General features: G+C 35.2%; 1 long non-coding RNA gene across 1 annotated transcript in view; it reads left to right on the forward strand.

Annotated features, from left to right (window-relative positions):
* LOC309630727 overlaps positions 1-10632 on the forward strand; it is a 32695-nt gene extending 22063 nt beyond the window's left edge. Inside the window, exon 2 of the long non-coding RNA XR_014245909.1 lies at positions 1214-10632. This is a non-coding gene — a long non-coding RNA (uncharacterized lncRNA). The remainder of the gene's footprint in view (positions 1-1213) is intronic.
* Positions 10633-12159: the final 1527 nt, after the last annotated feature.

Raw genomic sequence — 12159 nt, forward strand, 5'->3', positions numbered from 1 at the left:
TGTCTCACAGAGGTGGAGTGTAGAATGGTGGGTGGGTGGTTGCTGGTGGCTGGAGAGTAGGGGAAATGGGGAACTAGATGTTGATCAAAGGGTACAAACTTATAAGACGAAGAAGTTCTGGGGCCTCTACCATATAGTATGGTGACTATGGTAAATAATACTGTATTGTAGACTTGAAATCTGTAAGGATAGTAAGTCTTATATCTTCTCACCACACACACAAAAGGTAACTATGTGAGGTGATAGAAGTGTTCGTTAATTTGATTGTAGTAGTCATTTCACAATGTATACGCATATCAAATCATCACATTATACAGCATATATATATATATATACAATTTTTATTTGTCAGTTATCACTCGATAAAACTGAGGATTTTTTTTCCTGAATCCAAGAGAGGAAAGTATAAAAATAAAAGCAAGAATTATATAAATAAAAATCTCATACACAATAAAGAAAATTAACAAATTCAAATGTCAGTTCTTTGAAAATATTAAACTGATATATTCTTACTTCCTTTTTAAAAAAAAAATTATTTATTTAATTTATTATTTTTGCGTTGGGTCTTCGTTGCTGTGCGCGGGCTTTCTCTAGTTGTGGCAAGCAGGTGCCACTCTTCGTCGCAGTGTGCCGGCTTCTCTTGTCGGTGGTGGCTTCTCTTGTCTCAGAGCACAGGCTCTAGGCACGTGGGTTCAGTAGTTGTGGCTCGCAGGCTCAGTAGTTGTGGCTCACGGGCTCTAGAGTGCAGGCTCAGTAGTTGTGGCTCACTGGGTTAGTTGCTCCGTGGCATGTGGGATCTTCCCAGACCAGGGCTCGAACCCATGTCCCCTGCATTGGCAGGCGGATTCTTAACCACTGCGCCACCAGGGAAGCCCAAGCTGATATATTCCTTAGCAAGACATTTAAAAAAACAAAGAGAGAGAGACACTTCTATTTCACAAAAGAGTGACAGAAATAAAAATAAGAATATCACCTCAGAATCTACAGGCACTTAAAGAAAAATCAGTTCTATTACCTGACAAGATGGATAAAGCCCACCATCTCTCACTGCACACTGCTTGAGGACTCTAAAAAGTAAACATAGGAGGCAGATGGAAGAGATCTGGATTGAAGAGATTGAAGGGATTGAAGCTAAAACTCAGAGGATGACTAATACAGCAGTGATGAGTCTCATATTTATTCCCCTACCCTTTTTTCCCATTTTTGACTGGAGAACCAGTTAACAGCCCCATTACAATACCTGTGGACAGCATTATCTTTGAGAAGAGCTCAACTTTTGGCCAGAGAACTAAGAAAAAGAGATCTTCAAGATGGTGAGTGGAGGGTTTATGTCCTGCTTACCTGTAGTTTTTCATTTTCATTTTATGAGTAGATCACAGTTAATTTACCCATTTCAACAATGGCTGACATTTGGGTTGGTTTTGGCTTGGAGTCTTGCAACGATGGCATGACAACTATTTGCATATCTTTCTTGGGACACAAGTGTGCTAATTTCTCTAGGGTGATGTTGCTGAGTTCTGAAATTTACTAGATTCTAAGGACTTTCTACACCATATTAATTAAGAATTATATTTACATTTTTGGTTTTCATTATGACTTTGCATAAAGGACAAATTTTGGATCTCATACTCAGTGACCAAATTATCTACTCTCATTTTAGATAATTGTTAGTTCAGTTATGATATATTATTTTGTCAGAATAGCAAGCATATTTACCTAACAAAGAGTACAAAAGGCTGCACACTAACACTTTTAACTTTGGGATACTCACAATATACTTTTGTTGTTACTAACACTACATATGAGAGGTTTCTTTTTCTTTTAAACATGGCTCTGTGTGTGTATGTGTGTGTGTGTGTGTGTGTGTGTGTGTGGTAGAGACAGAGAGAGTTACTTTGGAATAAAATTTTTAAAAAGTTCTAGTTTATTTCAAAATTGAGAAATAACTCTTCATGCCAAATGTTGATGCTACTTTGCCTGCCATTAAATGACTCTTTTATCCACCGGGTGGTGTTTCTAGAGTTTAACCTCAGAATATAATGGAAATTAATTATCCTTTACTTGTTTTTATGGTGTTAAATTATTATCAATCATCACTCACTTATTTCCTAAAATTTTTAGAATAACCCTATTATTTTTATGTTTTTTTAACTCTCAAATGGTATGAGATCTCTTGTGATCATTTTTAAAGTTAGTTATGCCTAATTTTAGAAATACAAAGTACCATTTGTACAGAATTATATTTGAGATAAAACAAAAAAAAATACCAGCTTTTTCAATGCTTGAGGATAGAAGAAATGTGTAGTGTAAATTCTTAATTGGATATCAACAAACTACATGGTTCATGCACTCTATTTTATGATACATTAAAATATTTTATGTCAAGTATAAATTTATTATCAATGTAGTTCTCACATCTATATTCATGATTAATTTTAAGATATTATGCACACAAGTCTGAATACTTCTTGACTCTGTGTTTCATTTAGGTGTGTTAAGTTATTGTTGGGAATTTTCCCTTGAGAATGTTACGCTGATAGGCAGTTTCAGCTCTGTGTATTCTTCATTCTGCTGCTGATGTGTCTCCCCCAAAATCTGCCATTTCACTTTAAATACTAAATGACAGATTACCTCTTTGTAACTCAGAAGCAGCTTAAAGTCTGGCTCATGTTTTACTGAAATAAACAACATACCAACTTTTATCACATATTATGAAATCCAGGAATTGGTGTTTTTTGCCCTGTAGCATTTCTTTCTCACCCACTCATGTTCCCTTCAACATCCTCCTTCAACTTTCCAAATTATAGATGGCAACAGATCAAGGAAAATGGCACTGTTTATATAGCAACACTCCTTTAGGCATAATCATCATTCAGTTACTAATTCACATAAAATAACAGGTCCAAAAAGAACTGAGACCAGGCCACCACAAGGCAGTAATAAAGGCAGAATCATCTGAGAGATGTGAAAAGGGGCAGAGAGTGTGAAATTGATGGAGAAGAAGCAAAGCACACATTGAAATCAGATGACATTTTTAAAAGACTATCTGTTTTACTTACTGTGATTCAACAGACAGTGATCAGATGGGCCCTTCCTCACTCTTCAGACTTGTCTTCCCCTCACTAACTTTGACCTGCTATATCAGTTTCTCAAAAGAAGCCAAACTCTCCCTGCATCAGGACAATCACATACGATGTTCTTCGTACATGGATTTCTCTCCTCACCACTCTTCACATTGGGTCTTGTTCCTACCTTCCTAGTATCAATTTAAGTGCACTTCTTCAGGGCATCGTGTCTCACTACCCAATCTAAAGTAGTGCTTGCCAATATTATTGCTCACAGTACCTTTTTGTTTTCATTTGTAGAACTTACCGCATTTTGAGATCATGTTTTAATTTGTTTACCTTTAGAGTAAATGAAATCACCAGAATCACTGTACCTACCACCTATACTTGGCTCTACTTTCCTTGACCACTTAGTGATATGCTCTATTTTCATTTTATTGATTGTTTTGAAAATTCATAGAAAAGATTTAAAAGGAAAACATTCACTCACAAGTTTAACATTCATGTATAACTAAATATTTTACAACATTGTTAAGGAGAAAAAAATTAGAGACAATCCCAGTGTCATCAGTGGATAATATATAAAACAATTGTAGTGCATTCATATAAAATACAACAATTAAAATTGGATATACAAATGTGCTATTGCCATATATATGTATTTATATGAATAGTTTTAAAAGCAATTCTTGTTTTCTTATAACCTTGCTAATACTAGGTTATAATTTTTAATTTTTGCCAAACTAGTGCATCTCAAATGGTATCTAATTTTTTAATACATGTTACCTTGATCACTAGTGAAGTTGAGACTCTTGTTATATAATTTTTTTCACATATTTATATACTTAATTTTATTGATTTGTAGGCATCTGTTATATGTTGATTATTAATTGATTTTACTTAGCAAACATTTTTCCCTTTCAATGTATATACATTAAACTATTTTCAGCTCCAAAATTTATTTTCAGTTAGATATGGAATATATATTCTCTTTAGTGATGAAAAGAAGGTGGGATCTGATCCAGACCAAGATTTTTATGCACAGGATAAATTGGTCACCCATGACTCTGCTCTTTTCCACTTAGATGACTGATGAATATCCTTCTCAGGTCTTTTTGAATAATTCTGCCCCTCAGAAGGGACACGGTCTAATTGCTTATTTCCAGTAGATTTTCTTGGAATATACCTTTGTTGTGATGTGGCTTCTTCCTCCCACTTTTTTTCTCTGTTCCTCTCTCTGGGACTCTAAGCAGGGGAAACACACGCCAAACCTCATTTCTTTACCTGTTATATATTGAATGTTTGCTCCTATTCTGTTTATTCTTGAGTTGTTCAGGTGACACCCATCCTTCAAAGTGCCTTCTGGTAGGAAGAAGAATCTGTGATAATTTCCTACCACCATCCACACTCCTCAACTCCCTGTCCCACTCTTTCCAAAGTCTAGTGTTTCAACTTAGCGATGGGAAAGGTGGGGCGGGGGAATGTGAGAAAATAGAGCCATGACTGCAGAGTCAAGAATAATCAAAGGGGAACAGATAATATCTGCTCAGGTTTCTGCTTGCCATAACTCATGGACTTTGAGTGAGGGACAGAGAAGAGAGAGAAAGAAATGTCTCTTCTTTTCTTTTGTATGGTGCTTTTTTTTAAATTAAATAAAACACATTGTCATATTTTTCTGAAGTCTATATGATCTCTCAGTCATGTTCTATCTGCCTGATAATTAGCATCAATTCTTTTCAAATTATAGTTGTAGACAGTCTTGATGGCACTTATCCTTTTTATGACCCTACTGGCATTTTAGAGAGGTTAGGAGAGGCTGCAATTGGAACTGCTATTCACATGTCATCTTGTACCCTGAGTAGTCAATATCTCAATGACAATTCTACCTTGCTTATAGCCTTTAGATATATGACACCCAAGGCAAAATAATAGGAAATGAAGCTGTGTCTTGGGTGATAAAATATAATTTCTTTCTCTCTTTTAAAGGTTCACTAAATAAGGTAGAATTTGCACCTCATAATACAGTGAAGTGTCTTAATAAAATTCATAAGAATAGTAAAATAAACAAGACATTGAGATTTCTGAATCAATTAGATGTTTCCCTGGCCATCTTCTCTGATGGGCTTCTGCTTTTTGCAGTGTGCAAGTGCTGATGTAGAAAAATTGTAAAACTGACTGGGGAGTAAAAATCAGCACATTGAAAAAGGGCAGCACAGAGTCAGTGATGTAGAAACAGGGAAAAAGCTGCTCAGCTGAGGCTGCAGTACTTGGAAATGGCTTCATCAAGCTGTTAAGAATTAGTCTAGATCCTAGAGGAAGAGAAAGGTTTGGGAAAGTCTACTGTATGAAGAGAGAGTAAGAAGCGGATGTTCAAGAACCCTGAGCCTGCCAAGACACTTGGAAGAACAACATAACTAGTAAATATCTATCTCAGCAATTGTTGTAAATAAAAAAGCACAATAAATAAAATAGTTATGTATTACTTTCCCCCAGCAAAATTATTCACAGTTGATATAGATGTTTCCTTTGTAGCCTTATTTTACTCTTAGAACATCATGAACATCTCAAATGATTTTCTACAAGATGATATTTTAAGGTAGCGTTGAAGAATGCATTATTTAACAAAGCAATAAGTTATTACTAAATATTTTACACGTTAGCAATTTCTGTATTATCAAAGTGATTCACCGAACACACATATACAAATGTCTTTTGTATATGTATATATGTTTGTATGGGTGAATGTGTTGAGGGAATTCTGGAATTTCTCTCTTGCTTCATGGATCCATTAACTTCATTTCCAAAAATTCATCTTTAGGAACTGCTTTGTATAAGGATACAGATGTATCTGTGTTTGGTTGCTTTTTCTTTTTTTTAATTAATTAATTAATTGGCTGTGTTGGGTCTTCATTTCTGTACGAGGGCTTTCTCTAGTTGCGGCAAGCGGGGGCCACTCTTCATCGCGGTGCGTGGGCCTCTCACTGTCGCGGCCTCTCTTGTTGCGGAGCACAGGCTCCAGACGCGCAGGCTCAGTAGTTGTGGCTCACGGGCCCAGTTGCTCCGCGGCATGTGGGATCTTCCCAGACCAGGGCTCGAACCCGTGTCCCCTGCATTGGCAGGCAGATTCTCAACCACTGCGCCACCAGGGAAGCCCCTTGGTTGCTTTTTGAACCTTGTTTATAACGACTAAAACATAACTAATCTGAATAACCAAAATGAGGGGATAGACAATAAACAATGATACATTCATATAGTAAAATACCGTGAAAGCATTAAAATTATGATATACATGTGTATCCTTGTTATATTAAATATAATAACAGATTTCAAAAGAATATATAAGGTATAAACCTATTTGGAAATAAAATGTGTGTGTACATAAACTTTAGAGAAATATTTAGAAAGACATACAATAATATGTTAAGATAAATTATTTATAGTTTATAGGACTTCAAATAATTTTTTAAAAGTCTTACTTGTTCTGTATCTGAATATCCAATTATTCTCCTCTGTATTTGTTTAAGTATGAGGGAACAAATTGTTAAAAAAGCACAATTAAAAAACAAAAGCACAATTAAAAAAAAATATATAGCTTATGTGTGTGTGTGTGTGTATGTGTGTGTGTGTACGTTAATCTTTTAATATCTGGGAGCAAAAGTTCTTTCTCATTATTCTTTTACAGAACTTTCCTGGCTTTTCACACCTTAGTTTTTAATATAAAATTTATATAATTTTGTCATTTTCTGAAAGTCCATCGCTATCTTTATTGGAATTTAAAAAATGGAAAAAGTATTTACTCACACACATATTCTCTGTATAATTCATGTACATTTCTTATTAAATTTATTTCTCTGGCATTTTTACTTTATAATATTCATATTTATTACATATGATTTATATTTTATGTGTATATATAATACATGTTTATTTATTTTGAAGTTAATAATCATATTAAATTCTGTTGTTATTTCTAACAGCTTTTCAGTTGATTTCCTTCAGCTTCTACTTTGAAAAGTCTGTCAAGAAAAACTGATGACTTTTGACTTCTCCTCTACAATAGTTATATGTCCTAATTATTTTCTTTACCTTCTTACATTGATTCTGGTTATAAAACAAGGCTAGCTAATGTCAGTTTGGGTGATACAATTATTTTTTCCTGACTTTAATGGAAATATCTATTCTATTACTTTGAAAATTTTATATTGTTTAGTGGAAGACAATTAATAGTAAACATGTTAAATTTCTATCCTTTGATTACTATTTATTTTGTTTATTTGTGCTTGGGTTTTTTTAATAATCAGAACAGAATTTTCAGGTGTTAAAATTATGTTTTTGGCATCTGTTGAAATAATTCAGTATTTTTTTGTGTGCTATCTATCAAGTATGACTCTTTTAAAGCTTCATTCATTGCTTATCTCAATTAACAGTAGCAACTTAATGCTATAGCTTAATTTATCTTGAAAGCATTTTTTAAAGTTTTAGCAATTCACTCTTTTTCAATTGAAAAGTAAATGGTTACCATGGTTAGAAAATCTATTCAAGCAAGATTTAATTGTACTAGTAGTGTTAATGCCAACCTAGCTTATTGTATTGATTTACTAGGGCTACTGTAATAAAGTTTCAGAGACTGGGTGGCCTAAACAACAGAAAGTTACTTTCTCACAGTAAATTTATTGTCTCTCTGGAGGCTGGAAGTCCAAAATCAGGTTGTAGGTAGGGCCATCTTCTCTTTGAAGACTCTAGGGAAGGACCTGTTTCTAACCTCTCTTCTAGTTTTCAGTAGGTAGTTCATTGGCTTGTAACAGCATCACTCCTATCTTCCCATGGAGTTGTGTCCATGTGCAAGTCTCAGCCTAAATTTTCTGTTTTATAAAAAGAAGGGTCCACCCTAATAACTTCATTTTAACTTGATTACCTCTGCAAGACCCTATCTCCAAAAAGATCACATTCTAAGGGACTGGATTCAAATATATCTTTTTCAAAGGATACAATTTAACCCATGACATTTATTTCTCATTTCATAAAATATTGTTTTATATTAGATAAGATGTTATTTTTTAATAATATAAACCAGTAACATGAGTAATTTTTCAAATAACAAGAGATATCTTTGGTTCTGTGAAACTTTTCTGAGTAAAGTACCATGAAATTCATCCAACTTCCTACCCAAACTTCTTGCCATATGAAGTACTGTCTTCTTGGGAGGCAGTAACATTAAAGAAGCATGATTGGATTATCTGATACTCAACTATCAGTAAATGAAACCTATCTGTAATCTAGAATTTCATTTAACACTCAAGTTTATCATGCTTTGGGCAGTAACTTTTTTGTGTATATTAAAAATTGTCTTCTCATATTTTTTGTGGTAGTTAGGATAGCAGTCCACTTGAAAAGAGGTTTTACGTGGTGTATACATTTTCTAATTTTTTTCCTTGTTAGTTATGCAGTGAATACAATTCCCACTTCTGAGCTGGAACTGTATCGTACCTGTTATTCACCCATTTCAAGTGTACTGCATTTCGTGCACAGGAAGAGGTGTATAAATGTTTGTTAAATGAATACACAAAAGAAACAGATAAATTGATCAACAAAGAACTACTGTATAGCACAGGGAACTCTAGTCAGTACTCTGTAATAACCTATATGGGAAAAGAATCTGAAAAAGAATAGGTATGTGTATATGTATAATTGAATTACTTTGCTGTACACCTGAAACTAACACAACACTGTAAATCAACTATATTCCAATATAAAATAAAAATTTTTAAAAAGAAGTAAATGAATTGACAGTAGTAAGAAGCCATACATTTTATCTATTTCATGCTTTAATTTATAGAACTGGCTTTAATTCTAATGATGCATCTTATTACTACAATTAAAAAAAACTGGTTTGTGTTTTTCTTTGAAAACATTTTTCTTAATGTGGATATTCCATCAATCATTTATTTATCGTTTTGCAGTCACTGTGATTGAATATCTCCTTTGTAGTGGGTAGTATTCTACGTGTTGAGGGCAAGGTAATGAATACAGTGAACTAATTCCTGGATCATGCAGATGAAAATAGTAGAGGAAGATGTTTAAAATCAGCTATATATATATATATATATATATATATATATATATATATATATATATATATATATTGCACTTAGATGTTAATAAGAGAGTCCCTCATATCTTATGGCCCCATATGATATAACACTATGTTTCTTTAACAGAGTTTCCCAAAGATTTTGCGTATTACCACTTTGTAAAACAAATGAGAGATAACAGTGTAACAAATTGCATGAAAGTTCCAATCAGCTAACCCCCATGAAGCATCAACTCCTCCTTGCACAGTTTGTGGTTTATTGCCCCACCCCATGCACAACAGAGATAATACTGTGGTTAGCCAAACACAATGAGGAGAGAGCAAGAAGCATGAACCTAAAGCCACTGATTTGCTTAGGGACTTGATTTAATTTGCTGTCATGTCTCCTGTTGCAAGACTCCCACATATGAAAGGAAAGTGGACTAATGCACTTCTTCAGAATGCTGCAATTATGGGATCATACAACTCACAAAGATTCAAAGTCTTCAACACAACCTTAGTTTTGGTCAATTTATTTAGTAAATAATACAGATATGGATGCTTTATTTCAGATCCATTAGTTAGAATAGGATTTGGACCTCCAGATTATATAATGAGTTTACTTCTAACTATAGGGGACTTGATCCAACTCTTCTCTTAAGAAAGGCATTAAAACTTCTGCATCGTATTGGTTATAATTATGTTAATCCCCTCTCCAAAGTAAGTCTTTCTTCCCAATAATTCCTTAAGAAGTCATGTTATATTTAGGTAACGGTAAGTCATTAGATTTGGCCCATTTCCCTTGGCTTTTTCTTCTAATGTGGAACTGTTCTGGAAAGAGCATGAAAACCTTGGAGTTTAAATCCAATCAGACTTTTCATCTGCAGAAGACAGAAATAACTCCCACGCTCCAGGGTTGTTGTAATGATCAAATATGTTTTCACATCTTAGAAAAGCCATTATCATTCAACATTTTAGCTAACATTTATTGAGTCTGTACAATATTCTAGGCCCTGTTCAAATTGCTTTACATGTATCGTTCTATTCAAATCCCCCAATAACCCTATGAAACAGGTACTATTATTATCCTCATTTTCAGATGGAGGAACTTTGGCACACAATTATTATGGAAGGGGTCAGAATAAGAACACAGGCAGTCAGATACTAGGGCCAATGGTCTAGGTTGTCACTGGCACATGCAATAAGGGGAGGCAATCAGCTGTCAGGGAATTTGAGATCAGTTTCGAGAAGGCAGCAGCCTGAATGGGTAGACACAGTCAAGGTAATAAGGGGAGAGAAAGGGGATGTGCCTATAAAGGGTGGCAGTTAAGCTACCACATGGCATGGGTGGCACCATGTTCTTAATTAGTCCAACCAGACGGGCACACAATTTACCATGAATTCAGTGCTTCATTGTGAGACCAGAATATAGTTCTCAGGCCATAGCTGAGGAAACAGGTGAGGAGTGGAGTCCCAACTTTGGCAGAAAGAAACAAAGATTGCAAGTCTAATATAAATTGAGCCCAAGGAAAATGGGGAAAGAACAAAATCTGGGTAGGGAAAAGAATGGGATTCAGCTACTGCTAGAGGGATGCCAAGAAGAGATTGTCCTAGGACCTGGAGGACTGAACCCTTTCTTTGGCTTAACTACTCTTCTTCACATGTGCTGATGATCACAGAAGCCTCAGTATTTAAGCCATGACTTCCATCATGGTCAAAAGCTTAGGTTCTAGGAGGACATCTTCCAGGTTCAACAGAAGAAAACACTAGACTCTGGTCTGTTGTTAATGGTCATGATGATTTGTATACGGTGGAGAGCAAACATCTTCATAACTGCATTAAGGTACTAGGGCTACCATAACATGGTACCACAGACTGGGTGCCTTAAACAACAGAAATATATTTTCTCACAGTCTTGGAGGCTAGAAGTCCAAGACCAAGGAGTTCAAAAGGTTGGTTTCTTCTGAGGCCTCTCTCCTAGGTTTATGGATGGCCTCCTTCTCCCTGTCTTCACGTGGTCTTCCTTCCATGTGTGTCTCTTAATCTCTTCTTCTTTTTTTTTTTTTTTAACATCTTTATTGGAGTAAAATTGCTTTACAATGGTATGTTAGTTTCTGCTTTATAACAAAGTGAATCAGCTATACATATACATATATCCTCATATCTCCTCCTTCTTGCGTCTCCCTCCCACCGTCCCTATCCCACCCCTCTAGGTGGTCAAAAACCACTGAGCGGATCTCCCAGTGCTATGCGGCTGCTTCCCACTAGCTATCTATTTTATATTTGATAGTGTATATATGTCCATGCCACTCTCACTTTGTCCCAGCTTACCCTTCCCCCTCCCCGTGTCCTCAAGTCCATTCTCTACATCTACGTCTTTAATCCTGCCCTGCCCCTAGGTTCTTCAGAAGTACTTTTTTTTTTTTTTAGATTCCATATATATGTGTTAGTATACAGTATTTGTTTTTCTCTTTCAGACTTACTTCACTCTGTATGACAGACTCTAGGTTCATCCACCTCACTACAAATAACTCAATTTCATTTCTTTTTATGGCTGAGTAATATTCCATTCTACATATGTGCCACATCTTCTTTACCCATTCATCTGTTTTTGGGCACTTAGGTTGCTTCCATGTCCTGGCTATTGTAAATAGAGCTGCAATGAACATTGTGGTACATGACTCTTTTTGAATTATGGTTTTCTCAGGGTATATGCCCAGTAGTGGCATTGCTGGGTTGTATGGTAGTTCTATTTTTAGTTTTTTAGGGAACCTCCATACCATTCTCCATAGTGGCTGTATCAGTTTACATTCTCACCAACAGTGCAAGAGGGTTCCCTTTTCTCCACACCCTCTCCAGCATTTATTGTTTTTAGATGTTTTGATGATGGCCATTCTGACAGGTGTGAGGTGTTACCTCATTGTAGTTTTGATTTGCATATCTCTAATGATTAATGATGTTGAGCATTCTTTCATGTGTTTGTTGGCAATCTGTATATCTTCTTTGGAGAAATGTCTATTTAGG

Source organism: Balaenoptera borealis (genome assembly GCF_965194805.1).
Source record: "Balaenoptera borealis genome assembly, chromosome: 6".
NCBI lineage: Eukaryota > Metazoa > Chordata > Mammalia > Artiodactyla > Balaenopteridae > Balaenoptera > Balaenoptera borealis.